At 50.7% G+C, this 15,091-nt stretch overlaps 1 pseudogene; it reads left to right on the top strand.

The window, feature by feature from the left end:
• The first annotated feature begins 12,360 nt into the window (after positions 1 to 12,360).
• The window catches only part of LOC141264144 (uncharacterized), an 81,168-nt pseudogene continuing 78,437 nt past the window's right edge, over positions 12,361 to 15,091 (top strand).

The raw sequence follows: 15,091 nt of genomic DNA, 5'->3' as shown, positions 1-15,091 counted from the left end.
AGATGGTCACGGCGTGTCCGCAACCGGGTGCAGTTTTTGAAGAAAAGCGAGGTGTCCATTTCACCAAAACAGGGAGACGTAACCAGGTAGGGGTCTGTCCTACCCCGAGTCTTTAACAGTCTTTAGTCCATTCCTGGGTTACGCTCCAAACATATGTACAAAGGATTCCGGATAATCCATAAACGACACCTATAAACTAACTAGAAATACACAATTATTTACAGGTAACAATAAACAGGTAAATACAAATAAAGCAGTCTAAACACTTAGATCCTCCAACGTACGGGTAACTGGCCTCTAGTGGCTCTAGTGCAGAGGTCCCCAACCGCCGGTCCGCGGACCAGGACCGGGCCGTTGGGGTTTTTCAGCCGGTCCGCGGGGAGAGGGGGCCCCTCCAGCCTCCAGCAGGGCCGCCATCAGGGCATGACTGCCCTGACTCCAGTATGGGGCCCGGCCGGTAGGAGCCCCCTCGGAGCCCCCCTCTTGTGCGTCTCTCTCCTCATGGGGCCCCCGGCCGCATGCTAAGCGCCGGGTCCGGGACATCTTAGCGCTGCGCTGCTGCGGCAGCACCTTCATGATTCCCCTGACTTCCGGTCATGTGACGGCGCCGTCACATGGCCGGAAGTCAGGAGAACCAGGTGTCAGCGATTTGGACGAGCGCCAGGATTCTGCAGGGATCGCATGGGGGTAAGTATAACAAGTTTTATTTTTTTTAAAATACAATTAAATAGGAGTGGGGGGAATGGGAGATGCACATGGGGGGAGGGGAGAGATGAGAGATGCACATGGGGGAGGGGAGAGATGAGAGATCCACATGGGGGGAGGGGAGAGATGAGAGATGCACATGGGGGAGGGGAGAGATGAGAGATCCACATGGGGGGGGAGGGGAGAGATGAGAGATGCACATGGGGGAGGGGAGAGATGAGAGATCCACATGGGGGGGAGGGGAGAGATGAGAGATGCACATGGGAGGGAGGGGAGAGATGAGAGATGCACATGGGGGGAGGGGAGAGATGAGAGATGCACATGGGAGGGAGGGGAGAGATGAGAGATGCACGGGGGGTGAGAGATGCACGGGGGGGTGAGAGATGCACGGGAGGGATGAGAGATGCACGGGGGGTGGATGAGAGATGCACGGGGGGGTGAGAGATGCACGGGGGGGTGAGAGATGCACGGGGGGGATGAGAGATGCACGGAGGGGATGAGAGATGCACGGAGGGGATGAGAGATGCACGGGGGGTGGATGAGAGATGCACGGAGGGGGATGAGAGATGCACGGAGGGGGATGAGAGATGCACGGAGGGGGATGAGAGATGCACGGGGGTGAGCTGCACATGGGGGGGTGAGAGATGCACATGGGGGGGTTATGTTTACATAACTTTGTTGCCTTATGAAGGGCGGGGGGGGCCCCCAAAAATTTCTTGCACAGGGGCCCACTACAGTCTGTGTCCGCCCCTGGGATGAAGTAAATGCAGCTGAACAGCAGCTGTCAGGACAGCTGCCCTGTCCTGCTGCAGGGCGTGATGGGGCCTCAGTGATGCGGCTCCTGGCACAGCACATTATGTGGGGCTCCTGGCATAGCTCCTGGCGGGGACCTGGTCTACACTATATGATAAGTATGCACTAAACTCCAAATCCCTCCATTACCCCGCCCCCATATGACCAAAGCCCCGCCCACCCCACCCCCTCCTTGCTGGGCCATGGAAAAATGATCTTGCTTCAAGCCGGTCCCTGGTGCAAAAATGGTTGGGGACCACTGCTCTAGTGGACCTACGGAGCTGACTGACTGGTCCTGAGCTACGGGGTGTAGGAGCTGTCAAAGATAAACTGGGCAGCTGTCTACGGGCTCTTTGGCTCACTAGGGGTACGGCAGGCTCACTATAAGCAGAGGGTTGATCCTCCTGGTCTGCTTGTGTGGGGTCTCCTGCCTCCTGGACTGGCTGCTCTTCCAGCTCTACCTGTTTCTCCGTAGGTACTTGAGATGCTGGTTGGAGGAAGGTGAGGACGGGTACCACAACTGCGCCATTGACTTGAGTCCAAGACCGAGGGAAGTCTCCGAGCACAGTACTAACCATATCTTCCCTTTCCTCTGCGGGTCGAGGGTCTTCTTGTTCTTCTTCAGGGCTTCGTAGCTGTTCGGGACACTTCTTCAGGTGATCTCGGGATACAATGGCTGTGGTTTCTCCTCCATCCTTACTGATTATGCAGACTTTCGGGTTCTCATGGCTTGAGGGCAGTATGGTGTACGGGTCCTTCTCCCACTGGTCGTCCAACTTGTGGAGGCGTCTCTTCCTCTTCAAGACCTGCTCTCCAGGTACCAGGGGAACAGCGGGAGCATGCTGGTTGTAAGTCTTCTCCTGTCTTTCTCTAGCTTGACAGAGACTTCGCTCCACGCTCTCCTGTACTTTCCGGTACTGCTGCTGCCTTTCTGTGTCCCAGTCTGCTTCTGGTGAAGTGTCCTCGGGTGTCAGGACTCCCATCTCCAGATCAACAGGAAGCTTACCAGGTCTTGCTCTCATTAGGTAAGCCGGGGTACAGTTGGTAGAACCTACCGGGATGTGGTTGTATAGGTCCACCAGATCAGGCAGTTTCTCAGGCCACAGACTGCGTTCCTCCAGGGGCAATGTTTTCAGAAGATCTATCACCACCTGGTTCATTTTCTCGCAGAGCCCATTGGTTTGCGGATGATAGGGTGTTGTTCTTATCTTCCGGCAGCCATACAGAGTACAGAACTTCTGGAAGACTTCCGCTTCAAAGGCAGGTCCCTGGTCCGTCAGCACCTGCTCCGGGTATCCGTGTGGACGGCAGAAGTGCTGCTGGAAGGCTCTAGCTGCTGTTTGAGCCGTTAAGTCCTTGACCGGGACCACCACCAGGAACCGGGAGTAATGATCTACGATTGTGAGGGCGTAGACATACCCAGATCTGCTTGGAGCCAGTTTCACATGGTCCAGGGCTACCAGTTCCAGTGGCTGTCGGGTGATGATGGGCTGCAAGGGAGTCTTCTGGCTGGCACGGTCCTTCCTTCTTAGGTGGCACGGTCCACAGTCTCTGCACCACCTCTCGATGGTTCCCCTAATGCCTACCCAGTGGAACCGCCCACGCAGCAGGAACTCCAGCTTCTTCCACCCGAAGTGCCCAGCTCCGTCGTGGTATGCCTCCAGTACCATAGCCGCGTCTCTTCTTGGCACCACTACTTGCCAGATCAGTTCATGCGTCCGGGAGTTAACCATTCTGCGGCACAACTTCCCCTTGTAAAGGAACAGTCGACTCTTCTCAGCCCACAGTTGCTTGGTCTCTTCCAGAGCGTCTGAGTCAAGGCGGGCATCTGGCTGAGTCAGCATCTCCTTCACCAGTCGGACGGCGGGGTCACTGTCTTGCGTTTCCGCCCAGTTGTAATGAGGTAAGGGGTTGAACGTAGCGGATTGCTTACCCCTTACACGGTGGGAATACTGGATAGTCCCATGACGGTGGAACGCGGGGAGTTCAACTTCTTCCAATTCCTCTGGATCTTCCCCTACGTCCGGTAGGTTTGGCATTCTGGACAGGGCATCCGCGTTGGTATTGGAGCGTCCTGCCCGGTATTTGATCGTGAACTCATAGTTGGACAGGCGGGCCATCCATCTCTGCTCCAGGGCACCGAGTCTTGCCGTATCCAGGTGTGTCAACGGGTTGTTATCCGTGTACACGGTGAACCGGGAAGAGGCGAGGTAGTGCTTAAAGCGTTCGGTGACTGCCCACACCACTGCCAGGAATTCTAACTTGAATGAGCTGTAATTCTCAGGGTTTCTTTCGGTGGGTCGCAGTTTTCGGCTGGCGTAAGCAATTACCCGTTCCTTCCCCTGCTGAATCTGGGACAATACGGCTCCTAGCCCGATGTTACTTGCGTCGGTGTAGAGGATAAAGGGCTGGCTGTAATCAGGGTACGCCAGGATTTCATCCCCCGTGAGGGCCATCTTCAGCTGGCGGAAGGACTCTTCTTCCAGCTTCTCCCATCTGAAGGGTGGCTTCTGGTTCTTGGCCTTCCTGGACTGGCCTATCAGGAGGTCCTGCATAGGAGCTGCCTTTTTGGTGAAACCGGGAATGAATCTTCGGTAGTAGCCTACCAACCCGAGGAACTGCCGCACTTCCTTTACGCTGGAGGGGCTTGGCCATTCCTTAATTGCGGTGATCTTATCAGGGTCGGGAGCCACTCCGTCAGCACTCACCACGTGTCCCAGGTACTGCACCTTTGGTTTCAGGAGGTGACACTTGGAGGGTTTCACCTTTAGGCCGTAGTTTGCCAGGGCTTCGAACACTTCTGCCAGGTGACATCGTCCAGGTATAACAGGACCGTCTCGAAGTTTCGGTGTCCCAGACAGCATTCCATCAACCGTTGGAAGGTTCCTGGTGCGTTGCAGAGTCCGAACGGCATGCAGGTAAACTCGCTAAGTCCCATCGGGGTGGTGAATGCGGTCTTCTCCCGGTCCGCCTCTGCTACAGGAACCTGCCAGTACCCGCTAGTGAGATCCAAAGTAGAGAAGAAGTTAGCAGATTTTAAAGCAGCCAAAGACTCCTCTATCCTTGGTAAGGGGTACGCATCTTTGTGTGTGATACGGTTGATTTTCCAGTAATCTACACACATTCTCATAGTGTTGTCTTTCTTTTTAACCAAGACTAGTGGAGCTGCCCAGGGGCTACAGCTATCCCTGATTACCCCAGCCTCCTTCATGTCTCTAAGCATCCCCTTGGCGTGTTGGTAGTGTGCAGGGGGTACGGGTCGGTATCTCTCCTTTATGGGAGGATGGTCTCCCGTGGGGATGTGGTGTTCTACCCCCTTTACTCGCCCGAAGTCTAACGGGTGTTTACTAAACACTCTCTCGTACTCTTGAACCACCCGATAGACTCCCTGTTTCTGGTGTGAGGGAGTGGAGTCAGTACCCAAATGTAGTTGCTGACACCAGTCCTCTATTGTTTTCTTAGAGCCGTTACCTTCCTCTGGTTGAGATGGAGGCAAGGGTTCCACGGCCTGTACAGAATTCTGGTTTATGGTGAACAATTTAGCTAGCGTGGCATACCGGGGCAGGTGTACTTCTCTCTTCCCGATGTTTATTATGCGAACGGGCACGCTCCCATGGCGTACATCAACCACCCCCCGTGCTGTCAAAATGGTGGGCCTACTGTCTGAGTAGACGGGTTCTACCATTGCTTGGTAGTCTCTACCTCTTAGACCAATAGCTGCCCGGCACCAAATCATCATTTCACTTTTTGGGGGCATGGCAATAGGGAAAGGGTCACACATTCTCACGCTTCCAATCTCACCACCGGAGAGTTCCACCTGTTGCCGTCGCATCAGTGCCCGGATCTCTTTTTGGAGCACTCGCTGCTGGCCGGAGCTGGCGTTCTTGGCAACCTGCTGTAAAATGAAAATCACCTCTGCAAGACAATTTTCAATCACATTAGTTCCTAGCGTTATCTTTGGGTGACTCTCGCGCTTGTCAATGTCTACAATGATCAGTCCCTGTGCTGCCAGTTCGACTCTACCGATTTTAATGGTCATCTCTTTGAATCCGATCTGTGGCACGGGTTGACCATTGCTGGCGATGATACTCAAGTCGTCGTCAGGGTAGCGGGTTATATCCGAGTCATTCCAGTACTGCTTGAAGAGCACGTACGGGATGGTGGTGACCTGTGACCTGGTGTCAAGTAGGGCACTCATAGGAATGCCATCCAGTACTACAGGCAAGACTGGACATCCTCCCACATATCTGTCGCGCCAGTTCGATGGGCCTGGTGATCTTATTCCTGGGGGTTGGCCCTCTACCCCAGGTTGTGCCAGTTTAAAGGACAGTACCTTGCCATATGTCCGGGTTGATTGCAGCGGCGGCAGATGGGTTGTCCGTCCTCGTTGTATCGGTCGCTGGGTCTTCCTCTGGCCGATGGGGTCCTCCTTGGTCGACGCCACGGGATGTCCTCCGGTCCGGATGCCAGCTGGATCTTCCCTGGAGCAGAAACCTGTAACGACTGCACAGTTCGGGTTAGCGCAGCAACGCTTTTAGCTAGCTCTTGGACCTGATGGTGCAGGTCTGGAGCCGGGTCATTGTTCAAAGCCTGCGCATCAGCTCCCACAGGCCCTGCCGACAAGGGCGCCGCCTCCTGGTGGTAAGCGGTAGTAGGGCGCCTGTGGGCCACAACGCCACCCGGTGCCGGTTCTCGGAGCACCCGGATGGCTCTGTCCTTGAACTGTGCAAAGTCCAGATGAGGATCCTGTAAGGCCATTGCCCGCAACTGGGTTCGGTGGGCATTGCAATATAGTCCCTCTATAAATTGTTCGGTCAACAGCCTGTCCTCGTTTCCCACGCCGTCAGGGTCGGTCTGCTTAATGGCTCTCAGGGCCTCTTGTAGGTTTAGTGCATAGTCCCTTCTACTCTCGTGTGCTCGCTGCTTGCACCCGTAGAATCTAAGCTTGATCTCGGCTGAGGTGCGGGTATCAAAGGTGTCCTTCAGCCGGGTTAATATCCCTGCGACAGTCCTCCTCCCAGGTGGCCAGGACTTTACCTCCCTTTGGGCTGCCCCGGTTAGTTGGGCCACCAGGATGCTCACTTTTTGCTCTTCTGTGAGGGGGTACACCTGGAAGAGGCTATCCAGCTTTTCTCTCCTGGAGCATTGCAGCAGGTACGTGTTCACACTATTACACTTCTTTCTGACCATGTGTCCCTCCCATTCAGTCACAGGTGGTTTTAACTAGCTCTACCAGCCCATACATTGTAGGTTAAAAGCCCAAGCAAAGACATATTGTCCATACAGGCTTACAGCCCAAGAGTGGCATATCCAGTGGTAGCGTAGCGTAGTTTCCCATCATACGAAGGTGACCTTGTCGTGGTTGATGGGCACACATAAATTGGCCAAATTATGCGCAAAAAACCTTCATTTTTCAAAGTGACATTAGTCTAGATACAATATTTCTTATATTTTCATGTATGGAGTGCCGAAGTTCTTTTTGCAATTGATATTACTCTTTTCTTCAGAGCACCCGAATAGACCAGTGAGCGACCCCTCTCTTTTTTCTATCAGCTTTTCTCTAAAGTCATTCAGGGTATGTGACTCCCCTGAGTACTGGGGTAGCCAGGCTGCCCCCGGGATATAGGGCATAGTGAAAGGCATGACCGCAGCAGCGGTGGCGCTGGCGGTGGCTGCGGCAGTGAAGCTCTCCTCCGTATCCGACATCTTCCTCCCCCCTAGTGGACCGTGGCCTACCTTGCGATGATCCTCTTCCGTAGGCCGCGGCTCCGCAGTGGATCGTCAGGGTCGAGGACCTTCCGTCGCGCTCCTATGACGTCGGCGTCTGCTGGGCTCCTTCCAGGACCTTACGCAACATCCGGACGTGAGGCGGGGCTTCAGTTCTCGCGGGCTTTTCGGAGTCCACGCCCCTCTTCTTCCCGCGCGGCGTCTTCAAGATGGCGTCCAACGGCGGGAAAACTCCACGGATGGCGGGAAGAAGGCAGAAGATGGCGTCCAACGGCGGGAAAACTCCACGGATGGCGGGAAGAAGGTAGAAGATGGCGTCGGATGGCGGGAATCTTCACCACAGGTAAGTTGAAAAGTCTCTTTTTCAGGCACGCAGTACCCGGTGGTTGCGGGCACGAAATCCTGCCGACTACGCCAAAGTTGACGCGCCCCTGGGCCTGTGCTGAGTAGCGCTGCGCACGCGGGGGCCTACCCGGAGCCGGATCTGAGAGGGGTAGTAGTTTCGTGGCGGTGACCCGGTCCGTGCCCAGGGAGTCAAACTGAGCGGAAGTATTTAGCAGTAGATGTTAGAATGTTCGACTACGCCACCCGTTGAATGCGGTCAAGAGACCGCCGCTGCAGGACAGACCGCTGAGGCCGGTGATACGGTTATGCAGCGCGGATGGTATAACCCCCAACGGGAGGGGTATGGCCTCAGGGCAGCGGACGTGGATGATGAAACACTCGGAGACGGTGCGGTGTAGTTCAGGGTCTTTACTGGTGGCAAAGGTAGACCCTCCCGGAGTATTGGCTAGCGATCGGGGCCTGGTCAGTCCGCGAGCAGATGGGATCTCCCCTGGCCAGGCGGAGTTGTAGGCCTCCCCAACTAATCGTACTCTTCTGGCTACCTTGCTAGAGGCTGGTAAAAGTAGCCCACGTCCCTGAGTGTACCGTGTGGTGCTCACCCGTATGGCCGGTGACTCGGGGCCTTTTGGTAGCTTCCGCTCCACGTCGCGGTGCTGGTCCCTTGCGTGTGACCGTGCCTTCGGGTTTCTTGGCCAGAGGACCTGAAATCCCCTGCCGGGCGGTTTCTGCTGCTGGGTAAGGATTAGTCCCCACAGCCTCGGTCTCCGGGTCCGGCAAGAACTCTTCAATCAGGGCGAGCTCTACAGCCTCCAGCCCCTGATCTCTTTTTAGCACAGCTCCCACTGAGCTCCTGATCTTTCTTTTTCTTAAAGCTGCTCCACTCCAGACCAGACTGTGTCTCTGTCTGTGTTCTCTGCTCTTTCTCCCTAACCCTGCCTCAGCCCCAGCTTTATATAGGGGAAGTTCTTCCCCTCCCAGGACTGGGCAGGAGGTGTGGCATGCATACGATGTCTGACCAGGAAACCTCCCACCTGCTCACAGACGTAATATTGCTATCACTGTGGGAACCAGACCCCTGGGGTGCTACACGTCTCTATGTGCGGATGGTACCCGGGTGTAGAGGAGAGAAGACTCTCATCCAGACCTGGGTACCATAGAACCTGTAAAAAAAAGAATAAAATAATAAATAAAGTTTATATTCACCTGTCCGGCGTCTTCTCTCTGCTTGCCGGCAGCGCTTCTCCTTCCAGGACCTGAGATGACGTCGCGGTCATGTGACCGCAGGCTGTCTCGCGATATGCCGGCAACCCGGAAGAAGCCAGGACGAGCGCGACAGCACACGCGGCGGGGGATCAGGGGTAAGTATTGCTTTATTTTTTTTTTTTTACGGTCACACTATATAAATCCATGCAACCGGCATGCATTTATGTTGTGTGACCAAGTTACAATGTTGCAAATGCAGCATCAATAGTAAAAAAAAAAGAATAAAAATGTTGAAAAATAAAAAAAATCATTGTACTCACCTTCCGATGGCCCCCGGTCTCCTTCTCCGGAGCGTCCGATGTCTTCGGCGGCTCACAGTGCTCTAAAAAGGACCTTCCATGACGTCATTTGGTCATGTGATAGGTCACGCGTCCGCTGACGTCGCCGGGAGCAGACCAGGGGCCATCAGTAGGTGAGTAAAATGTTTTTTTTTTTGTTTTTTTTTCATTTTTATTCTTTTTTTAACTATTGATGCTGCATTTGTGCTGCATCGTAACTTGGTCACACAACATAAATCCATGCTGGTTGCTGGTTGCATGGATTTATATTGTGTGAAAAAGTTGTCAAGCACTTCCTTCCTCCTCAGGTGACTCATCCTCGGTGAATACAAACACATGGGCCATGCACACCGTGAATAAGTCTGTAGGACCACCACCAAAAGACTGATAGATATATGTAAATGGGGGTGCACCAGTGCCAATCATAGGACAAATAATGACCGGGTGCAAAATAGCTACATTGACAAGATAATCTGAAGCAAAACAAAAAAAAGAAAAAAAGAAGAGACAATGTAATATGGAAATGCACACCAATGAGTCAATAGTGTTAAATCAAAAAATTCCAAAATGTATTAATGTGCACTGACACAAACATGCTAAAACCAATTAAAAACAGAAACCATACAAAAAGGCCATGTCCACAAGTAATCAATAATCTGAAGGTACAGATAATGACGTAGATCAATAGGTAGGTACCCCCTCCCATAAGAACATGTTACAAATAACCACCATACATCAAATACTGCAGTTTGGTTGAATAAAATGGCAGGTATAGAGGATCATATAGGCAGAAAGATGTAGGTATATAGTATAATAAAGATATAGAACTCAAAACCAGGCGTCCCTGGAGAAAATATTTAACCTCAGCATAGCACCTATATAATGGCTGATATAACACATATATAACTATACAAATCCAGTGTGCGAGCAAAGAACCTGAAATGCAGACTAGTGTAGCCACTCCACCCTGTGAAAGGCAGTGTCACTCATATAGACCCCCATGTGGTGGGATGAAGAGGAATGCATGTGGATGTAGCGGGGAAAATGGGAGAGGGACCATAGGAGTGAGCGAAGCCCACGCGTATCGATCGCCATCAATACGGCTTCTTCAGGGCAGGTCCTGGTGTTTGAGGGTCAATGCACATATATATATATATATATATATATATATATATATACACAATGTGATTACCCTGTGCGGGGCGCACTATCCCCGGAGCAGGAAGAGGAAGTAAGTGAAAGAACAAGTCACATGAGAGGTATCACATGACACCTACCCATAAGGCAAAGCGCTGTCAGCGCCTGCACAGACCAATGGAAAAACGAGTGTGGGCAAAAACACCCAACACACAATAAGGAGCGTCGGTGAACAAGGGACTGAGTGCATATGTCAATGCGACCATGGATTCTCCTGCAGGATGGTAAAGGTTAAATGCAAACCAACAGATGTGAAAGTATGCATAATGAGTAAAAGAGGAAAAGGAAGGGGAAGAAAGGACGATCAGAGATAACTAATATATAGCCCAATAAGATATGGGATATTTAACCCAAATAGTCATCATTGAAGATCCATATATTGAAGGGGGCGGAGGAAAGGGGAATATGGAGAGAAAGATGTGCGCGTCCAGGTGCACATGGGCGCGCACATCAGAGAATGTAATATGCAACATGCACAGCGACGTTATTATGTACTGTACATGCGCATGTTTAAATCCCTGAGGACAAAGAGCCACCAATAAAACATAATAGGACAAATATGTTTAGTAATATATATATATATATATATATACATACATATATATAGATGCTAAGATTCATTCAGGGCCATATATCACGGCCCATAATTGGTTGGGGGTGGTATGTGCCCAAGAGAAAAGGGTACTAAAGAGGTGCCGCATGAGCAATGTAAAATAAACCAAATGATAAGTAAGATTGAGGGAATATATATTTTTTTCATGTAATGAGATTGACTCCCTATCAATTCTATGTAGCAATAGATCAAGATAGGAGAAGCTCTAGCGACATGATATGATCTTCCGGAAGCGTCTTTATTAATAGAGTCCATTACCCAGTGGATATGTGCAGAGCGAATTGATTAAGGACCCCAAAGATAATTCATGCCAGTCAGAGAAGGCATTACTGTGATGTTGCAACAATTGTCCAGGAGTTTGATTCCCGTTCTTTATAGAATAAGGTGGTCCCATCCAAAGAGAAATCCAAAGAAAAGAGCAAGAGGACAACAAAGATGAATGAGGAGGCCGATCCATAGTCCTGACCCAGGTTCACCCAGAAAGCCAGTGTGGAGGAGATCTTCGTTGAGTCCCAACAGAGCAACCGAGCGTAGTGTAGATATCCACCTGGATTCCATGCGTAATAATAAATTGTGGTCGCTACCACCTCTGTTGTTGTTGTGGATTTTCTGTAAGCCAAAGATAGAAACATTATTAGGTTTGCCACCATGTTCGGTCAAGAAGTGTGAGGCTATAGGGGTAAGTGTTTTTTCTTTCCTAAAATCCGAAGATGCTAAATGTATAGTAGATAGATGTTTCTGAGCCCACCTCCTCAGTTCTTGGGATGTTTGGCCCACATATACTTTAGGGCAGGAGCAAATAATTGCATAGATGACATTTTTCAGTCTTGCGATTAATGTACGATCTAAGTGGATGATGCTGATTGTCCAAAGGATTACAAAAATAATTTCTTGTCGGACGCATGTAGGGGCAGACGTTGCAATCACCACAAGGAAAGGAACCCCTCAAGGAGAAACCACGGTTCAGCCTGACAGTAGGTCTAACAAAATGGCTGGACGTGAGCAAATCACAAAGATTGGGGGCCCTCCTGGCAGCCATCAGGGGTTTAGGACTAACAATAGAAGAAGTTTGTGTATCAAAGGTGAGCACAGACCAATGTTGATTTAAAATATTCCTCACCTGATTCCAACCCGTACTGTGACTGGTAGTGAACCTGGGGGCAGTGTCCGATGGTCGATGACGTGCTCTGATCTGGGTTACCTTGACGTTGGTAGAGCGGCTTAGTATATATTTTTTGCAAAAAACGTGTCAACTAAATACCCTGTTTTTTATCACCTTTTTACGAGCACTTGCTGTTTACTGTTACTTTTTTACAGCAGAGTATTTTTATACGTTTGTTTTACTGTGTCCTCGTCTGTTTGACTCATCCTCGGTGTATTAAGAAGATGAAGACAAGGAAACGTCTTGCCAACTTCAGAATATTAATGTTAATGATGTTAATGCCGCACGTGGCGCGGAGGAAGCACAAACCTCCTGGGCATCTGCAAGGCTCGGCATTCAGTCGTCCGGGCACACTGACACCAGAGCTCTGCCACAGGACCAGCTGCGGGTGAATATGGCTGCCTGGCTCCTCTCCGCGCTGCTTCTAGCGGCCGCCGCATCACAAAGCGCAGGACGCGCAATTCCAGCCGGAGTCTCACAGCGAGAGGATTACATCTCCCAGGCAACCGCCCTCTACAACGCTAAGTCCGGGGGAGAAGCGGTCTATAGACTCCTGGGAGCCCCTCCTGAGGTAAGAGCCCCATGAGGTAGGAGTCCCCCTGATGTGAGTGCCCTCCTGAAGTGAGAGCCCCCTGAGGTAGGAGCCCCCTGCGGTGAGTGCCCCCTGAGGTGGGAGCCCCCCCTGATGTGAGTGCCCTTCTGAGGTGAGAGCCCCCTTACGTGAGAGCTCCCCGAGGTGAGTGCCCCCTGAGGTAGGAGCCCCACTGATGGTAGTGTCCCCTGAGGTAGGAACCCCCCTGATGTGAGTGCCCTACTGAGGGGAGAGCCCCGTTACGTGAGAGCTCCCTGAGATGAGTGCCCCCTGAAGTGTTTACCCCCTAAAGTGAGTGCCCACCTAAGTTGTGTACCCCTGTGAAGTGAATGCCCCTCTGAGGTGACTGCCCCCTGAGGTGAGTGCCCCCCTGAGTTGAGTGCCCCCCCTTGATGTGAGTTCCCCCCTGAGTTGAGTGTCCCCTGAGTTGAGTGCCCCCCAATGTGGGTGCCCCCCTGAGGTGAGCCTCACCCCCCGAGCGGTTTCATCGGATACTTTTATAGGATGGTTATCTGCAATGTACTTTTCCTCTAGAAATATAAGGGTGTGTTCACACTCAGCATATTGGCAGCGTTTTTTGCAGCGTATGGTGAGTTTGGGTGTAAAGTACGCAGCATTTTACTTTAGCCGCGTAGTTAGTGAGATTCCCGACTGGTTTTCTTTTTGCACCTATTTTTTGAGCCCTTCTGCGTTTTGGGCAATGCTTCGATTCTTTCAGCACTTTTGATGCATTCAAATGAACTGATAAAAAACGCAAGAAAAACGCAGCATGTGAACAAACCCTAAGAATTCCTGTGAAATATTGGAGTTTCCTTTTTGTATCTTGTGGAAAAATGTCACTTCGTTCTAATTATCTGTTAACTAATGACAACTGTGTGTGACAAGATGCTGGCACTGCAAATCAGGGGGCACTCTACTGCCAGTGCTATTTTTGGGGGGCACTCTACTGCCAATGCTATTTATTGGGGGCACTCTACTACCAGTATTATTTATTGGGGGTACCCTACTGCGAGTGTTATTTATTGGGGGCACTCTACTGTCAATGATATTTATTAGGGGCACTTTACCTCTTGTGTTATTTTTGGGGGGCACTCTACTGCCAGTGTTATTTATTGGGGGCACTCTACTACCAGTATTATTTATTGGGGGTACCCTACTGCCAGTGTTATTCATTGGGGGCACTTTACTACCATTATTATTTATTGGTGGTACCCTACTGTGAGTGTTATTTATTGGGGGCACTCTACTACCAGTATTATTTATTGGGGGTACCCTACTGCCAGTGTTATTTATTGGGGGCACTCTACTACCAGTATTTATTGGGGGTACCCTACTGTGAGTGTTATTTATTGGGGGCACTCTACTACCAGTATTATTTATTGGGCGTACCCTACTGCCAGTGTTATTTATTGGGGGCACTCTAATGACAATGATATTTATTGGGGGCACGCTACCACCTGTGTTATTTTTGGGGGGTACTCTACTGCCAGTTTTAATTATGAGCGGCACTCTTCTATCAATGTTATGTATTGGGGGCTCTCTAATAAAATGTTATATCAGGGACACTCCACAGACAGTACTGTTTAATAGGGGCACTCTACTGACAGTATTGCTTATAAAGGGACACTGTTCTGGCACTGTTTATATGGGGATACTCCACTGACCGTATCATTTTTGGGGGGGCACTGTACTGGCATTGTTTATTAGTGGACACTCTACTGATAGCACAATTTCTAAAAGGACACTGCTGCACTGTATACGTAGGCGCACTTTCCGGTGGTTATTCTGCTGACGGTACTGTCTCTTAGAGGGCACTCTACCGGTAAGATAAACAGCGTTCTAGGACTATATTAGGTCACTCTTCTGGTATTGTTTATCAGTAGACACTGTACCAATAGTACAGTTTATCAGTGGGCAATCTTACACCAATATATCAGTGGGCACCCTACTGACAAAACAGTTTTACAGGAGGCTTTCTTACGACAGACCTGTTTATCAGAGGGCACTCTACTGGTTTTCAGTAGCCACTCTGCTGACAGTACAGTTTGTAAGTGGGCACTTTAATGGCGTGCCTATTTTTCAGTAACAAATGTAAGGACAGTATTGTTTTTCAGAGGTTACTTTGCTGATGGTACTGTTTTTCAGTGGGCACTCTACTGACTGTGATCATTGGGTTCTCTCATGACAGGAATGTTTATCAGTGGCCAATCGAAGGACAATATTGTTTATCAGAGGGTCCTAAATTGATAGTACTGTTGATCAGTGGTCAGCACAGACAGCACTTTTTTAGTGGGCACTCTACTGACAGCACTTTTTTAGTGGGCACTCTACTGACAGCACTTTTTTAGTGGGCACTCTACTGACAGTACTTTTTTAGTGGGCACTCTACTGACAGTACTTTTTTAGTGGCCACTGTA

The sequence above is a fragment of the Phyllobates terribilis genome, unplaced genomic scaffold (genome assembly GCF_046119375.1).
Source record: "Phyllobates terribilis strain yellow unplaced genomic scaffold, ASM4611937v1 Scaffold_4__5_contigs__length_816908805, whole genome shotgun sequence".
NCBI classification, from domain to species: Eukaryota; Metazoa; Chordata; class Amphibia; order Anura; family Dendrobatidae; genus Phyllobates; species Phyllobates terribilis.
This window is presented reverse-complemented; position numbering and strand designations above follow the sequence as displayed.